This window comes from Micropterus dolomieu, linkage group LG07 (assembly GCF_021292245.1).
Source record: "Micropterus dolomieu isolate WLL.071019.BEF.003 ecotype Adirondacks linkage group LG07, ASM2129224v1, whole genome shotgun sequence".
In the NCBI taxonomy this organism is placed as follows: Eukaryota; Metazoa; Chordata; class Actinopteri; order Centrarchiformes; family Centrarchidae; genus Micropterus; species Micropterus dolomieu.
This window is the reverse complement of record NC_060156.1, coordinates 29,403,339-29,422,838: the sequence shown is the minus strand read 5'-3', so window position 1 is coordinate 29,422,838 and position 19,500 is coordinate 29,403,339. Positions and strand designations below refer to the sequence as shown.

Sequence of the window (19,500 nt, the reverse complement as noted above, 5' to 3'; positions counted from 1 at the left end):
AGTTAGACCAAGAGATGGGGTTTCAGAGATGTCAGAGAATGGGTGATGAAAAAATGTTATAATGAGGTCGAAAGACCTTGTTCTCACCTCCCGAGTGTAAATTTCATGAATTACTAAAAACGGCTGGCATAGCAGTGGACAACATGGTGTATCAGAGGCCTTGGATAAAGGCTGGGAGGAGGGAAGCACCTTTGAAATGCTAAGAAGATGTCGTATGATATTGTGGCGTTAGCCGTATTTCTGCTTAATGATGGGCTTGGTGGCCTGCCACGAGAGGAGCCATGAGCATTAATTGTTTAGGGATGCAGGGTGAGAAACTAGGACGTTTCAGTGCGCCCTCGCTGGCACCTCCACAAAGAGGGCACATGTTTTTCAAACCAGAAAAGAAGAAAATATTGTGCTTGCCATGATATGAATTATTCAGTCATTTACACACTTATGACCATTGTGTGTCATGTAGCATGCTCATAACCTTGCACCACTGAAAGTAGTCTTCACCCATCACGGGTTATTTGTGCTCATGAGGCTAACACCGAGGGTGCAGGGTGAGCAAAATCCCCACTATAAAGGGGCCATGATTAAAAGATGAGAGCTCATGTTTTCATTAGTGCCTGTGTGAAGATAACTCCTCACAATGAGGTTTGAGGACGTTGTTTGGGCCTCTGGGGTATCCAGGGTTATAAATTACTAACGCCTGCTGGTCGAGGCAGCTGATGGACACTGAAACCCCTCAGGAACACACACTGGCATCATCTGCTGGCATCATCTGAGGGGCCACTGCAGGAACATATCATTCAAGTAGTTGTACTGTTTAATGACGGGCCTGGTGGCCTGCCATCACAAAGCTCACTTTGTCACACAGGGGAAGAGTAAAAGTAGGACATTAGGATGTCATTAGATAGTTAAGCTTTGCCTTTATTTTCAATTTCATTTTTCCTTCATTTTCTTTGAACCTGTTCTTAATTTAGTGTGCAAGTGGAAACAAAAATATGGGGCAAATGAGAATAAATAAAGTAGCTTGGAAATATTCTTTGCAAGATGTCAACTGGCTTACTTAAAGGTCCTCCTCTTTTATTCAGCGTTCTTGCATTTGAAATAGATTTGCAGAGGACTCCAAACCATACAGACTACATTATAGTTTTTTAAACTTGAAAATGAAACCGCACACTACAATAGTGTAATTTAAGCAGAAACATCCTGAGAACATCTTGTTCACCGTAATGCCTTGTGTTAGCTGGCCACGATTCTCATAACTTGTTTCATGAGAGCTCACTTCGCTTGTGTTTCAAGACATGCCTGAGCGTGAAGACATAATGGAAGTGTGTCTGGTCATTAATGCAGGGTGTGTGTCAGGGTCCAAGGGGAAGTACAGGGAAGGGGGTAGAGGCCAAGGATGCTGGTCATGTCAGGTTTAGTCCATATGATAGGAATCAGGCTTATTTCTCTGAGCCTTGTTAATGGTTTTAAATGGGCACCCACATTTTGTGTGACAACCTGCATCTGTCTCGCGGCTACAGGGCGTGCTTCCACAGGCTCGGCCCTTGGAACCTGACTCCCAGCCCCAAGGATTTACGAGTCTGTGTTGGCTTATGCCTTACCATGACAGAGTAACATGTGTTCAGATTAGGTGCCCGTTACCAGGACTGTAAAACATCTCATGGTTTCAAAGGAATACCTGTGATTGATGCATCCCCTCCTCCCTACTCCACTCCAAAGACTAGCATATGGGCGCTCAGATGGGCTGTATTTTGCTGCCTTCCTCTGGCCTCGATTGAGGAAGAGCGACAGTTTCAAACACAGATCTGCCAACTTGTTGTTTTACGGCTCTTATTATATTCAGAGAAAGTTTGCCAAAGAGAATTTTTCCATCATCCCTCACTTTTGTGTTGACTGTACGAGGCCAGTGGAGCAGACAAGCTCAGTAACACTCTGATTATTTCTGCCTAACCAGTGTGTTATATTCATCCTTCTTAGAGTTTAGCTCCTCCTGACAGAGATTGATGTTCTTCAGCATAAAAAACACATTGTCCACATATAATTATTCACAGCTTTGATGTATCTAAGGGGGATGCCAATGAGAGGCACGGCCAAAAAAAACGTCCTTACCTATATCAACACTCTCACATGTACTCAAAGAAAAATATAGCATTAAATCAGTTTTTCCACCACAAAATGGATCAGCTGCAAGTCTGACTCGGAGTGGTCACTGTAGCACCAATGGAAGAAAAGGAGGAGTCTGGTATAATTCCTCTTGCAGGGAGCAGAGCGTGGCTTTGTGATAAAGAGCTGTGTGTTAATCATGGCTATCATGGGTAAGTCTTAGATGGTGCTAGAGTCTGAGGGGTCTCCACTGGGGTCTCTGCACTGGTCATAGCCCCCTCCTCGCTCTGGTCCCAGAGAAAAATAGACCCCCGCCTCTCCCAGCTCCTACCCTGTCTACAGGCCTACTCCAAAGGGACAGCCACTAATCTCCCTGAGAAAGATATTTCTGCCTTTCTTTCTGTGCTCCTAAATGAGTCTCTTACGCTGCTGTGGTTCCACAGACCGGCTGAGAGGTGGAGGGGTGGGGGATCAGTGGCCAGGGTTATGCAGGGATGACCTCATTCATGCCAGACCCCTGTGCCCCCTTTTGGTTTAACTCCTTGGTCAGACAATTCATCAAAAAAATCAAAAACTTAAAAAAAAAGAAAAATGCAGTTCTTTACAATGACCAATTCGTAATGAGTAAATAATTGTTTGACCAAGGCACACAAACTTGTGTGTTAAGTGTGCAGCACAATGCAACTTTTCTTTCTTATCTTTTCTATTTAAAGAAATGCTGTAGATTAAGTTACAAGGCTGTACATACAAGAAACACCTCCCCTGGCTCCTAAAGCCTCCAAACATGTCATGGATTTCATTTTTAACAGCCCAAAGAACATATTCGTATCCCCAGTGTTGAGAAAGAATCAGCTCGATCAGGTGTCATCTACAGTAACATTTTGAAACAGTATATCAATAATGCCTTTCCTGACACTTGAGAAGACCTGCAAGCAACAAGCTTACAGGAAGGCCTATTGACCAAGTCCCAAAGTTGTTTATTTTCCTGTCAGGGTCTATAGCCATACACTATCAGGAACTCGCTGCTGTCCTCCAAGAATGACTTCAAGAGAGACCGATATTGTTTCTGTCCCGGAATGACTTTCAATTTATGGCTTTCTATTTACAAACTCATAGCTTTATCATCTGCAGAGTCATTTTACACCTAAATTTTGTGCCCGATATGTCCAGTATGTGGAACTTGGGACTTATCCACACATCTATTGCAACATTACATCCATTTTTTTAAATCACAGCCTGCTTGAAGAAAATGCTTGAATACCTAACTAATTCATAAAGCTTTTATAAACAGTTAACTTGATTGCTTTTCAAGTCACCCCTCAACTCCCCTCCCAGCTTCCATCCTCACATCCCTTTCTGTCCATCTTATCTCTTTCTTATCTAGAGCTTCATTTTGTTGACTGGCTGGCCAAAAACTAGATTTAAAGATTAGATGCTAAGTGAAAGATGGAAGGGGACATCTTATTTTTCCATTGTGTTTTTTGGCCTTACTGATTGCTGTGTAAAAGGAAAAAACACAGGTTTATGAGACTTGAGTATTCGCTGAAGCTGCTGCCTTCATCATCACTCATGTCGTGGCGTTCTCATCAGAAGTGCTGGCCTACATAGTGATAGAAGGGAACTGCAGTAGGGGCCAGTGTGGTTCTCCACCAGTGATTGGTAGCAATTGCTCACTAGGCTTTTAGAGACTAATATACAGTATATACATGTATTATCATTACTTTTATTTAAAACTAAATTATACATAAGCTCCCTGGATTCGTTTTTATGTTTACTTGAAATAAGTGAGCAAAGAAATCCCACACTGAATCCAACCATAGAGTTCAGAGGAATTCTTAACAAGTTGAAAGCACTATAGAGACATGTCTTCCTAGTTTTGAAAGAGAATATCTCAAGACAAATGTTTATTTTAGTGAATGCTTAGAAGGCAGTCATAAAGGCAAATATTAAGCAGCCTAGTCTTCAAATTGTATTTTCCAAGACAATGCCTAGTATGTTAACTGAATGGAGTACTGACAGCCTTCGGAAGGTCTCTAATGTGGTTATGAAACATAAATCAGGCTCAAATGAGAGGACATTTCTGATATTGGTTGTTTCACTGGAACGCTCTGCCTTTGCTTCAAAGCCTCCAGAGTTAAAAAAGCAACGTGGTATGCTTTGGGCAATGTCTGCGAATATAAATCTCTCTGTACCAGAGGCGTCTACACACACAGGGCCCAAAGACAACATGTTACATTCCTCGCCGTTTACAAGCAGTAGGAGAGGAGGTGGAGGCAATATATGGATGCTTTAGGGGATTAACCAACACCCCGTCAGCCAGCTTTCTCTCCCTCTTCCTTGCGTTGCTCCCTTCTCCCTTGCTTGTACTTCCTTTTTTCTTTTTGTGCTACGTCCTCTCTTAAACAGAAAGCTCTTTCCCAGCATGCAGAGTGTAATCCATGCCCCTGACTCCAATACACTTCCTGCCTGTTTTGTTTGTTGGACTGATGGGAATCAGCCCAATGAGGTGCCTAGCTCTCTCTTCTTCTCTAAGGTGTCGCCTCAGGCAACCACTTTCTTTTGACAGGAAGACGCCCCGTGTTATTAAAGAACTTGTTGAAAGTCCGTGTCCATGCATTTCTATGCTGTGAACTCTCAATCTCCCTGACCCAGTGTAACCCTCGAAATCCATAAGACTTGAGCCACCAGTCTACCAGCCTTGACTACTTTCATCCGCTAATGTAGCCCTAACACTCACAGTTCAAGTGAAGCAAAATAAACATCCAAGGAGTTTAGACTTGGTAAAACAAAAATGTGTGCTAGCTGTAAACACGGGCGGGAGTCGCTTATGTAAACAGGCCCAGTTCCTATGGCTGAGTTGGTCTAGAGGCGGACAGTCTGTGGTCACGCTCTTCCGGTTCGTATCCCCTCACCCCCTCCCACACCACCACCACCCCCCTCCCATCGCCTGCAGACACAGCTGTGGTCAGCCCTCGTAGAAGCGCTGCTGGAGGAAAAGAATCAATCCCAGTCCTGCATGGAGCAAAAAAGCCCACTCACCCATGATGAGAAGTGCATGTCTGCAGTTACTCAGGCATCAGTCGAGAATATATAAAACGATAAACGACCTCACAAAGTTTAAATCAACATGTATTTCTCAAGGGAGGACGTTAGTGTGTTTTAAATTATCCAGACTTCTACTTTTAAGTTGACCAACAACAGGTCAGTTGTGTCCCAGGCCGGGTATGCAAATGGATAGTAGGTGTCATTACAATTAATGCCTGGTGTAACTGTGTGTAGCTGCCCCAGGAAACAAGACGAGGACATAGATTTTTGCCATCAGTGAAATTCCTCCTGAGGGAAACGCTGCTTCTTGTAATTACAGATCTAAGGTTTCACCGCCGCTGCTCTCCAGCCTCTGCTAGCATTTAGCAATTAGCCTAATCACTGAGAGCTCTGAGGCCCATAGAGCCTGGCTTGTTCATACATATCACCTGCCAGCCAGTGTAAGTGAAATGAACTGAGTTCAAACGTTTAAAGAAAATGCTTGTGGCCAGAAACAATACTAAACCATCCTGCCTAGTCAGCAGCTAAGTTTATAGCGGAGGCGGAGGAATTCCATAAACATTTATGAAAAAATAAACTTTGACAGTATATTTTTATGGTCACATCCCCAGGAGGGTGAATCTTTCTCCAGACGGGAGTGTGCGTCTGTGACACCGGCCTTCCCCTATGGCCTCATTTCAAGGCCAGGACGCAGAGGAGTCGCAGTAAACCAGCAAAATAAGCAGATGAGGTTGCCTAAGTAAATAGAGTGGACACAGGTATAGCAAACGAAATCTGTCCCTGCCCACATTTCACTGGCAGTTTGCTAGCATGTCCTAAATACAGGATTCGAAAGGAAAACCTGAAAAGTTTCCAGCTTGTTGTCATTTCTGCTTCCTTTTTGCAGTTTGTTATTACATTTTTTCTAATATTTAGGGACAAATAATACTACATTTTAAAGATTAAAAGCATTTCTTGACAAATAACATCACATTGACGTATGGGAGTCTTTGTTATCACTGAGAGATTGCTAGGGTTTATGTTCATGAGAAACATTTTTTATTATTATATTTATTATTAGTGAGCTTTCGAGGTGACTGTAGGTGTAGTTTTTAAAATTGGAGAGAGCCGAGCTAGCTGTTCCAGCCTGCCTCCATACTGCTCTCCATTTCTGTGCCTAAGATATAGAATTCTCTCACTCTTGGAAAGTAAGCAAAAAAAATTTCTAAAATGCCCAGTTATTCCCGTAAGTTCTTCCCACTCGTATAGAACTCGTCCACACTTAGGAGCCTGTTTAACTGACATTTTTTTGAGAGACAAAAAAGTCTCAATTCAAAGGTCCACTTACTAGCTTTCCAGGACCTTTCAACCACATCCCACGGTCTTCAGTGAATGGAGCTAGCTCAGTTGTCAGGTGCACTTGTTATCACGTGATCAACGTATCACATCTATGTCACCTAATGAAGACGTGTGATTGTAAGACTGTAGTTGCAAGCTCTGATAAGCTAGTAAGTTGACTTTGAGTGGAATTTATTCAGTCAGACAGAATAGAATAGAATAGAGAAGGAATTCCGTTTAGAGTCTGATTTTCCCGCACTGTTCCTCTTCTACTCTCAGATAAAAAAGGATTTTCTGCCAGCCATAAGCATCCATTTGCTGCAGTGTCATATTCTTTGTGAGAAAGTGCTTTGGGACTGTGGTACTATTACACTGCTCTGTAATCACAGCAAAGCCTGTCATAAGGCGATTGCATGGTTGTCATGGTCCCTCGAAAAAAAAGCAAACAAAATGCTACCATATGGAAAACTGATTTGTAATGTCGTTCATCTTACAGCTGCAGGAAATATGTCGGGAGAAACGGGAATAAAGACAGTCGTTCGGTAACAGCTGGGTAGCGACAGATGATTGAGTGCTATCCCTGGCTGGGGTTGGCAGGGAAGGTTTTTTTGGTATGAAAGAAGCTACTACGTTTCTAGAAAAAGGAGATTTGAATCTTAAATTATCCTCATTTCAACTTTACCCAAACATGTAACATCTAACATTTGCCCCCATTTTCAGCTCAGATGGCCTCAGTACAAGTCAAATCCATGAAGGTGGTGGTAAATATACATATATATAAAGGAGTTCTTGCAAAATAAAAAACACAGTTAAGTGAATAATGTGTCATTATGATTTTTTTTGTTTTTGTGATGACCCTTTAAACCAGGAAGGATGATGTTTTGGTCCAGTTGCAGATGAACAATGAATTTGTTTGACTTTCATGCCTATAATGTTCAAAGTCATTCATTCAAAGAAACCAGCGATGCAAATACCCTAAATCCCTTTTCTGTCAAATAAACATCCCCAACTGCTGAAATAAAGTTTAGCTCTACGAAGATATAATTACACTCCTCATTTTGCGATTACTGCAACAAGGTTCATCGCTTTGCTTTGGTTTCCATTACGTAAGTGGAAGGAGGAGGCTGTCTAATAAACAGTCTACGAATGAACAGGGTTTGTTGAATGAAAACCTGTGTGTGTTGGCATAGCGTGTAAGCCTGTTGTGTTTTGTTTGCCAGGTGATTTCCCCAACGGTGTTAGCTAAGCCTGAGAAATTTTGGCTCTGGCTTCAAAGAGCAGCGGGGTCGTCCCCTGGCAGCAGCGTATACAGACATGTTCACGGAAAGACATGGATCTGACGTGCACAGGACTGCAATCAGGCCGTTTGTCAGCCTGACCACCATCATCATACATTTTGTATACATTACATATATTGAGTTTTTCCATTCATTTGTAAAAATTCTTTCAGAAGGAGACAAAATTATTGTCTCAGCACAGTAATACTTCATTTGAAAAGAAAACCATATATTATTCCACTATTCCATACTTGTCCCCCTTGTTTTTTTATCAATGTATATTGAATACTTTTGGTGTTTCGACTGTTAGTTGAAAACAGAACAGAACAGACAAAATGAGGACACACTGGCTTTTCGAAAATGACTTGGTAATTTTCAGATTAGAGTTTCAGATGGGCATATTTTAGAACTGATTACTTAACTAAACTAACATTAGTTTCAGCCATATAATTACATTCACCATGGATCCAGTAATACCCTCTAGTGCATCCACACTAAAGCTGTATTTATATTTGACGCAAAGGGTTAACCTTGGCCTCAGAAACCTATGGTGTACAGTGGGTTTTGATTTATAATTCAGTGTTAAAATTTACCTGATAGCTCCACCGCAGGACTAAATGGAGGTACTGTATGCCATCCAGCCATATTGTGCTTATATATTCCCCACTGTAACTGTCTTTACATTCTTTCATTTACTTTGTGATACAATTGACTGTGTGAAGGCCCTTAAAACGAGACTGTTACTGTGAATGTGCAGCCCCCAATTAAGTTCTATCATTCACTATGCAGCTACACCCTAACCCCAATGCACAACCATATCTCCAGCTTAATCAGGTTACATTTGAAAACTCATCTTTTCCTTTAGATGTTGCCCTTCCATCCACAGTAAGATGATGTTTTTTTCAACCAGCTGAGACTCGGTCTGTCCCATTCTTTACCAGATGTTGGCTGTGATGCAACGTTTTGTTGTTCGCTGACCGAAAGAAGAAGAAGAAAAATACATAATTATCTTCCTATTGTTTAGGCCTGTCAGTGTGGACAGCGAGCTTGATGAGCAATCCTGAAAGTCCGAGTGTGGATGGAATTTTCAAATATAGCCAGCTTAGTGTGGATGTATAGTCAGAAAATCACCTCTTGATCCCTGTGGCTTAACGCAGCCTGTCTCCAGATTGTTGTCTTATCAGAGATTATAAGGTTGGCATCAACTGTCATGGCATGTTGTGGCATGGTGCTTCTTCAGTAAACACATTCACGTTATTTCAATCCTAAATGCACAGCATACCTGTCAATGCACACCTCCCAAGGGTACTTTTTAAAAAGCTTAAACACTTGGGAGATATCTTGGTCATTTGTACATTTTGCAATCATATCTACTTGTCGCCATGTTGACTTTATAAGAAATGCAAAAAGTGTAGTAGCATGTGCAGCTCAGCTAAAACTAATGAAAGACACATTTTCTGAACATGTGTACTGGCAAGTGTTTGTGTGTGTGTGTGTGTGTGTGTGTGTGTGCTTTTTGCATGAGTGTAGTACACATTCTCTGAGTGTTAGCTTTGGCAAAACAGGTTTGAGATCCTTAAGCGATAGAGGTACTGTAAATCCTCTTTATTCAGCAGAGTTGTAGTCTTAGAGAGAATCTGGCCCATCTGAAATTCCCACGGAACAAAGAGGAAGGTGGGGGGAGGGAGGAAGGGGTGACACACAGAGAGAGAGGGTATTCAGCTGAAGAAGGGGTATTGTTTACATATCAAGACACTTCCTCTTACTCCCAGGAAAAGCAGTAATTTACCTGGCAAGGTTTTACTGTTTAATTTCTCCATTGTGCAGGGGGATAACCCCTTAATTATAGAGGAGGAAGTAGCCCTAAGCCCCGGACAGAGGGCGAGGGCTCACAGAGAGCCTCAGTGAGTTTTGGACCCCCTCTTCTCCAGCCTCGATCTGAATTTCTCACTCCCTCTTTGCTGTGGCCATTTTGCCTGTTCATTAGCACTTGTGGGGTGTCTGGGTGCTTGCCAATTAGTGCTCCGCTCCAAATAATATTTCCTTCCATGAGACCAGTCCAGCTGTACTGGTGGAGACTTCTAGGCGTCTGAGGCTCAAAGATGAGGGGTGAGGGGGGTTGGCACAGGCTGCCAAAACCCTGGGGACCGTTGCTCTTACAGACTGGAAATGACTTGATAAAAGCATCCAACTTTTAGAATATTTAATGCAAAAGAAATCTCATAACAACTTTGGTAATTAACAAGGAGACTGGATACTTGCACAGTAAGCAATGACGGACATTAGAAAATATTAGCCTAATATTGAAGTTATAAATGCTCCAAGAAGTACATAGGGTTAAATATATAGATGCTGCAAAAGTGTCAAACAATAGGTTTTTAAGTTGTGTATTCAGTCTGAAGAAATGCACTTCAAGTTGAAGTAGCAAATGCCAAAAACCTGAAAAGATGTTCATATTTCTTGAAATGTTCACTAATTTAAGTGTATTCTGGAAACAAGTTGGGTTTTAAGGCAGGTGAGATTATCTCAAACAAATTAAAGCTGAAACAATTGTTAGATTTATCAATTCGTCAATCAAAAGGAAATTAATTAGCAACTATTTTCATAATTTAAGACATTTTTTTATCAAAAAATGCAAAATGTAAATGCTCTGTATTTGTTTAGCGCCTTTGTAGTCTTTGCCACTACTCAAAGTGCTTATACACTACATCGCATTCACCAATTCATACACTAATGCGGAGAGGCTCAGCCAACTGCACATCAGAAAGGAAATAACGTTCATACGCATTTACACACAAATGAGGTTCAGTATCTTGCCCAAGGACACTTCGACATGCAGTTTGGGGAAGCCGGGGATTGAACCACTGACCGTCTGGTTAGAGGATGACCCTTCTCCTCTACCAAGCTTAATTGTGAGCATTTGCGGCTGTGATGTGCTGTATCTGGTCATAAACTACATCTGCCCGGGTTCTGGACTGTTGGTTGTACATAACAAGCAATTTGAACATGTTACTTTGGCCTCATTGGAATTGTGATGGGAACTCTTTATTATTTTCTGACATTTTGTGGACCACAGAATTATTCAAGAAAGTAATATGCAGATTATTTATTTTTATTGAATCAGGTCAATCAAGGACATTTGTTGTTGCTCGTTACGGCTGTGTGTGTTTCCCTGTGCTGTGTCCATGTTCTTTTCTGTCGTCTAGTTCTGCTCCGGGAGTCCCGCTAATTGCTGAACGAGGTCCACCTGGCCTTGGAAGGTGGTCTTTGAAAGCTCCTGTGCAAGCATCAAAAGGGAGGCTTTTTGATTTGGGACTGCTGGTCTTGCTGCCTCTCAGCCGGGGATTTTTGTGTTCTGTCCTTGTGGTTTTGGTATTCTTGATTTGTTGTGTTATGTTAAAAAATTCTCTTGATTTGGTTGTTTTAAAGGTGTAAAGTTTGGGTCAGTGTTGGAGTGTTGTTCGCCCCATGTAGCCACCAAAGGGTGAGCCGTAACCAAAGCTTTGTTTAGTATCCTGAAAGGCCTCTTATTGCGTTTATATATACTGACGAACACATGCAGGGGAAGCTTCAATAGAGCTGTTCTTACAGGTGTTAAGTTAAGTCAATACTAGACAGCCTGTGATTTTATGAAATGAGCTTTGTGTGTGTGTGTGTGTGTGCGTGTGTGTGTGTGAGGGCTCTGTGCAGTCCTTAAGTTAGTTGGTTGGTTCCATTCAGATGGAGTAACAATAATACAAGGTTTTCATTTTGGGTCACCTCCACACAGCGGGACGATTAATGGGAAAAGCTTACAGAACTAGTTATGAATATTTATCAATAATTTCTTGCTGTTTTTTTTTGTGGTGGTAAATAGAGATTATTATTATTATTATTTGTGTTTCAGCTTACACACTGGCAAGCACTGACAATTTACGTTGTCCATGCCACTCTTGAGTCTGCATTAGGAGAAGGAAGGGGGGGGGGGGGGTTGGTTCTGTAGGCTTTGGTTGGAGAATGCTCCTGACAAATATTTTCCTTCATAAAATTATTGCTCAAAGAAACAACTCAGACCTAACTGATTTTAACTTTGGAGAGGAGACTGATTTCAGACACATTTAGGTCTAGAAGCCGGTTTCTACAAAGAATTTAATGCTAATAATTTATTGTTTCTTTAAAAGCTGCCAGTGCAGCACTATCCCTCCTTTGCTCTGTCCTCCACCCGTGCTTAATATAGACATGACCACAACTCTGATCTTTGCGAAAGACTAGCATCTTTACACTTATTAGCCTCTGTCTTTCTGTTCCACTCTCTAAACGTTCTCTCTCCTTCCTCCTGACTTCCCACACTGTACTGCCACACAGTTACTAGCACCATTAGGCTGTCATAACACGGCACATATAACCTGAGGTGATCCCAGGACTGAGTGAACCGAGCGTCCCTGGGGGCAAGGCGCTGTGGCAGCCAAACAGCAGTACTACCTCATGGTCTGGGGTGATGGGTACCACATGTAAGCAGAGGCAACCGCTGGCCCTAATAGGAGCTGACAAGTGGCGGTCTGACGGGGAGATCAGATGGCTCGGGCTGGCTTATCGCTATAGAAACAGAGCTCTGTTTCTATAGGTCCTACGGCAGAGTGGTTTGCTTTCAAAAGACTCTTTGTACAGGAGAAACACTCACTCATGGCCCCCTTTCTTGTTGGTCTCCCCATCCTTCTAGACCTACACTGGCCTGGTAGACGCACATGCTGGATTTCATATGGTCCTTTAAATAATCCTTTTAATTAAGGGTCCTGTGAAGTAATGCTATGGAACTGTGTTTTTATGAGCGGGCCTCCGTTTGTTTATCTCGCACATGTATGCACATGTACAGTATGCGTGTGCACACAGGTGACGCGTACCCAGTCCAGCCAATGGTTTCACACTATACCACTGATCTACAGGAGAGGGTAACATGCCAAGATATGCTGCAGTGCACCAACAAAATGCAGAAAAAATGTTTCATGAGGAAGGAAAGGTCCGTGAAACCCCTGAGTCTGTTAGACCACAAAAATACACACAATGCATTGTGGTGAGTAACACTGAATGTAAACATAACTTTTGTTTGTTTTTACAGTTTCAGCAAAACAATGCAGTATTTGGCTCTCCTTTAAGGGGAATTCTCAATTCCCCTCTCAATTTTATACATGAAAGTCTGTTTACAGGTCTTGGGGAGTACTTCTTCATATGTCAAAAGAGTTTTATAAAGCCTTTTATGTAGGGTGACCATATTTTGGTTCTCAAAAAGAGGACATGTCCGGGAAAAAGAGGATGTATGCTCACCCTATTTTATGGCTCCAGAGCGAGAGGAGTAAAATCTGATAAATTGCCTTAGAGTGATGTCACTTGAGTCAGCGTCGGTTAGCTAAAGACTACAAGTGTGAAAATGAAAAAGATCAGGAGGTGTGGAGTTAGAAAGAAGTGAGCTTACCAGACCTCTGTAGCCCGCTGCTCATCTTTGCTTGAAGCTAGCAGCTCCAGGCTACATTCACCGCTACTCGCGTAACACACACCAATTTTCAATTGAACTGTCGGCAGTTGCATTGTGGGTAGTTTAAGCATCAGGTTTTGAAAAGGAAAACAAATGCGTGGAATAAAAAAGGGCCTTATATTACACCTGGGGCGAAGCGGCACACCACGCAGCGCAAATTGCTTGTTTCTGAACAATGCAGTTGTCATTTTAACACCCAGCACCCACATTGTGTAAGTAGCAAAGGTACTCGCGCCCATCTGTGTGCCCATGGTAGTGTTGGTCTTAAAATGGGGTGTGGTTAGGCTTGTTGTCGCATTGTTATGATGAGGCAAGATTGCACCATTGACAATTGTATGATTAACACACACTCAGGGATGCTAGCAGTCACAGTTGGGGGTATTGAGAGAAGATGACGTCATACTAAATGCTGCACGATATTCATGTTTTTTTTTTAATTAATTTAAATGGCCAAGATAACTTATATCTAATAGTTACTAACAACAATTTGAGAACGTTTTACACAACAGCAGACAGCAAATTTGAACACCCACATACTGTACAACAAAGCAGCAACTAAACCATCAAAACCAGGGCAGACCAGGTCAGTAGGTTTAGAGAGATGGGAGGAAACTAGTAGGTGCATACTGGTAATGCATTCTCTCTATGTAAATCTATACTGGAGATAGCTGAAGCTGCCAAAATCAAACCAATTTTTGTTGGCTTTGCTGGAGTCATGATTCATTCCCCCTCTCCTAAACCACAGCATACAGTGCCACACTTCACATGTGAGCGCTTAATGTGGTGCATTTAAAGAGAAGATTAAGAATAATACAGTGGCAGCATGTGGCACCCTTTCCCCACGGAAAGAACAAGAGTTGGTTGATGAACATCACAACTCTGCCACATGTGGATCATTATCAACAGCCAGGCAGGACCTGTTAAAACTTCAATGTGCTCTTAGATTAGGGCTTTGAAGCAGGCCAAAGGGAAAATGCTTTCTAATCAAGACCTTGCAAAAACAAAAGCCACAATGCCTAAACTCTAAGAAGACAATCACCAACCTAAGGAGACAGATGGCTTGTTTGTTTCTATTGAAGGCCAAACCAAACTAAATATTGAAATAATTATATGTCAGTCTGTAGTCAGTTGTTTCTTTAGTACATAAAAGCTGAGCAACAATTCCCTTTGGGGATTCTTAGATGTCATACATTCAAAGAAGTATAAAACAACATTTTCTAGGTTAAAAAATTGGATTCCGTGTTGGAAACAGCCTGTAAAGAGAATTAACCAAAGTTTTTCTTTTTCTTTTTGAATTGAGTCAAGATAAGCATACAAGACTTTACCCTGGATTTGCTCTGGAGCCTAGAGTTTGGCATGAGTCCTTGTTGTAATTGTTTCACCATGTCACCACTCAATTGCACCGTCGCTAAGACTGAGATAGCATATGGAACTCCCATTTTTTTGGGCGTCGTATTTTCCAGAATGTCAAGGTTTGATGAAATCCCACTGTTATCATTACTGTACTGTACTGTAGTTTGAGTGAGAAACACTTAACTGACAGTGTCTTCAATTTGCTCCCCAAATGTTTAATTTTGCATGTTGATGGAACTTTGGGCCTTGTAGTATGAAGTTTTAAAGCCAAACAAAGAAGTGCTGAATGCAAAATAGGTTAGTAACCTGAGGTTAGTAAACATGTTTAGCTCAGCATTGGCCATCTAACGTTAGCTTGCTTCTTGCTTTAGCTACGACCTACGGGAGGTTAACTCCCACTGTTGTTTGTTATGAAAAGATGATGAGTGTTTGTTTGCTTGCCAAACTTGCGGTGGTCGATTAACGTAATCATTTATGTTTATGTTGGCTGCAAACAGGTTACAGGTTTTATTGTTGATCGTGTAACGTTTCAGTTTTATTTAGTTAACATTACACTGGGTTTGAGAGTCTGGGGGATGTGTTGACTTACATAGTTAATAAGCTGTCATTAATGCAGTGCACATTACATGGTTGTGCTCTGTAAGTGAAAACGCAGCACATGATACAAAATTCATTATAACCACGAGTGACTTCAGACTTGACTTGGACTCTAGCTCAAAGACTTGAGACTTGATTTGGACTCTAGCTCAAAGACTTGAGACGTGACTTGGACTCTAGCTCAAAGACTTGAGACGTGACTTGGACTCTAGCTCAAAGACTTGAGACTTGACTTGGACTCTAGCTCAGTGACTTGAGACTTGACTTGGACTCTAGCTCAAAGACTTGAGACTTGATTTGGACTCTAGCTCAGTGACTTGAGACTTGACTTGGACTCTAGCTCAAAGACTTGAGACTTGACTTGGACTCTAGCTCAGAGACTTGAGACGTGACTTGGACTCTAGCTCAAAGACTTGAGACTTGACTTGGACTCTAGCTCAGAGACTTGAGACTTGACTTGGACTCTAGCTCAAAGACTTGAGACTTGATTTGGACTCTAGCTCAGAGACTTGAGACTTGATTTGGACTCTAGCTCAAAGACTTGAGACTTGACTTGGACTCTAGCTCAGAGACTTGAGACTTGACTTGGACTCTAGCTCAGTGACTTGAGACTTGACTTGGACTCTAGCTCAGTGACTTGAGACTTGATTTGGACTCTAGCTCAGTGACTTGAGACTTGACTTGGACTCTAGCTCAGTGACTTGAGACTTGACTTGGACTCTAGCTCAGAGACTTGAGACTTGATTTGGACTCTAGCTCAGTGACTTGAGACTTGACTTGGACTCTAGGTCAAAGACTTGTGAGCATCTCTGTTGGAAACTGACCATTGTGTTTAACATCGTTGGAGTGCCCCTTTTGTAGTGCATTATACTGAAAAATAAGACATCACTCTGACTCTGACACTCAGACCATACATGCACAACAATTGTTTCTTCTACGAATGAGGCCCTTTACTCTGCAATCACAGCTCAGTCGCTTACTGCTCGTTTAGTTTCAGGTTGCATGGGGACCAGGGAGATAAGGAGTTCAGACCTTAATCAGAACCTACATGTTTTAGCAAGTTCCCAGATACTTCACTGTATCGCTGTCATCACCATTTACATTTATTCATTTAGCTGATGCTTTTATCCAAAGCGACTTACAATTGCTAAATATGTCAGAGGTCGCATGCTTCTGGAGCAACTAGGGGCATATATATATATCCACTATCATAATGGTTTAATGCATGTGTATGTATTCACAAGTGTGCAAAAGTATTTATGGGCTTAAACTTGACACTGTAAGGTTTTTGTCCAGGACAGATCGGCCAGCCTGTCTTAAACCAATATTGCCACCATGGCAGTGGGAAGAGGGACATGGAGGTGCGCACACACTCCATCCGTCCTCGGACAGTGTTTACTATGCTGTTGAGATTGCTCCGAGGATTGGTTGAACAAAACTTAGCGAAAGAGTCTCAATTGACTCCTGGGCTTTATTCCAAACATGGTAAGCATGGCCCGAAGTGTGCAATCCTATTAGCAATTACAGCTCGGCTTTAGATGCTGCTGCCCGCTTAAAACATCAGATGTATCTGATCGTGTGCAACACAGGTGGCTTTTTGTTCAAATGTTGTTTTTGTCGAAATACCAATTATCATGTTTGTTTTTACTTCCCTCACATGGTAATGATGGAGGTGCAAATGAATGGGAAATTGAAGCTGAAAATGCTGCCATCATTTCTACCCACTCTTTCCAGAATTATTAAAGGGTGTTTTGAAGGTTGCTTGGTTGAATCCACAGGGTGAGTGACTTCCCTTGATGACCTTTGACGTGAGGGCAGTGGTTAAACTGTGTAAATGTGTGTAACTGTAACTGTAACTGTTTGAGAATGTGTATGAATGTGAATGAATGTGAGTGAATGGTGAATGCAGATGTAGTGTAAAAGTGCTTTGAGTGGTTGAAAAGACTAGAAAGGCACTATACAAATACGGAGCATTTAAACAGAGAATGGAGGGAAGTTTACAACACAGGCTGGACAAGGGTCGAAAGTGATACCACAATAATCCTAGAATGTTTTAACAGACAGCTAATGGAATATAACATTAAACTGACATTCAGAGGTAAATTGCTTAAAAGTGCCTAATTAAATTAATAATTATATATTTTTTGTTTAATTACTCTTCTAGTGTGTACATTGTGTCATTCAGCTTATTTCATAATAACAATTCATTTTGAAACAGAATAACTACTATCCAGTTCAAAGCAAAACCCTTATGAATAAAAGTTACATTACAAAACTGCAGAGCAACTTCCTTATGATTGAGCGCCCTTCCTGACCATATCCATAACAGTGTTTGTCAGATAAAGGAGATTCCCCCACAGACTTACCCAGAGGTGACTCAACTCTCTCAGCTTCACACAAGGGAAGCGGTGTGTTGGCTAATTTTATCACACAATGCAAGCTGTTTGTCAGTGCAGCTCCAGAGACAAATGATTCCTTATCTTGAGGGCTGTTGTTTGTTGTTGCTGAGTAATGTCCTAGCCACTTGTTCTCGTCTCTGGAGCCTTCAGGGCCTTCAGCTGCCCTACTGTCAACTGTCAGGAAGCACATTCACATTACAGTCATGTGGGCATGTGTACACACCTGAGCATACACAACGGAAGATGCAAAGGATTTTAAGTACAGCGCAGCAGAAAAATAAACTTTCTTTGAATTGTACACAAACACAGGTGTCATTTACCTTGTAAGCTGTGTTCTGTTTTTGCCATTTCCTCTCTCTTCGTTTTTCTGCACAAAATGAAGACAGACATGTAGACTAACACTGAACAAGCTCCTTTTCTCTTTCAATGTCACAAACCCTTCTCCTTTATAAACGATTCGACCCTATTGCCAGGGACGGACTGATGAAAGCGACATGTGTTGCTCATAGGGCCCCTATGTTTATTTGACTTCCATACTTGCATTACGGCCAAGTAAACATATCAACTGCCCTCCAGGTTGCTTTCACAGCGCCACCCTTACTGCCAAAGGTAGCTGCAGGGAGTGGAGGGTAACTAGTCGAGCGTAAAGGATTTTGTATGTATGGGGGAAAAAGTTAGAAGACATTTAATGTAATGTCACAAGATATCAAGTATGTTTACTTGATATCAAGTAAAGAAGTTTTTTGTACAAAAAGTAGCAGAAAAAGTTAAATTGTTTTGTGACCTGGCAGATCCCAGAGGTTGTGGCCCTAATAATTGGTGACTCCATTCCCTCTTCTTCCTATTTCCTTTCCTATTTGCTTCATCCAGGCAGTCTTCTTTATTGTTTTTCCATCTGAACCACAAGAGGCAGGTAGGAAAACTGATGCTGTTTAAATTTAACAATGACCAGTAGCACTGCCTGTGCGCTTTTCAACATGTCACTGTCCCTCAGTCCAACAAAGGCATACAACCTACACTCCAGTCATTCCAACCTTCTACAAACGTCTACAGGGAGAAGTTGGTACTGAATGGGAAATGTTGATAGTTATTAAACTGTTAGGCCTTGTAGGGTTTGAAACTAGCCACACAAGACTGCGCTCTCAAAGTGCTGTTAAATTAAATTAGATCGTAAATCGGTCCTCTATCCGTGTGTGGGGGTGTGTGTGTGTAGGTGTAGGGCTTGTGGCTGTCACTGGGAAAGGTTAGGAGTTCTCTGACATCAGTTTTGATTCCACCTAGCTGAAACAACAACAGATTCCATAGTTTACTGCTCGTGAAAGCAGGGATAGCAAGAAAATCAATTCAAAGATTCAAAGGAAAATTTATGTTGATTCTTTTCTTGATAGAGATTATTTAATATTTATCTTGTTATTTTAGCAACCAAGCTAAGCTAACGAGCTACAGAGTTTGTTACCTGACCATTAGCAGCAGGGGACACAGTAGAGTCTTACATTTCTTCCAGTAAAATCATTTTATTCAGGAAGGGGATTGCAGGTTTATGGTATATTTCTATCTGTGGTGTAATTAATGTACTGTTTGGGTATTGTACGGGTTTTCTGATACGTATCAGTTAACGCTTCTATTAAAAGATAATACAGTCTGAGACACTTTGGTTTCCTTAAATTAAAGGATGAATCCTGAGTGTATTTAAAGACAGATAACTCTATTGTATCAAGAAACCATTAACCGTTTTTGAAACAAGATATTGTTTAACAGATGATCCTATCCAGAGCAATTTACAGTGTATATGAGAGCCAGCCAAGACACACTGCTGTTATAGGGACAGAAGCTTTAAGCTGTGGGATGTTCATTCTAACTAAGAAGGTTCGTAAATATTACATATTACATATAACGACCGCTA

General features: G+C 41.6%; 1 protein-coding gene across 2 annotated transcripts in view; it reads left to right on the top strand.

The window, feature by feature from the left end:
• Positions 1-19,500, top strand: part of gli2a (GLI family zinc finger 2a) — an 81,313-nt gene that overhangs the window by 16,317 nt on the left and 45,496 nt on the right. The window lies entirely within an intron of this gene.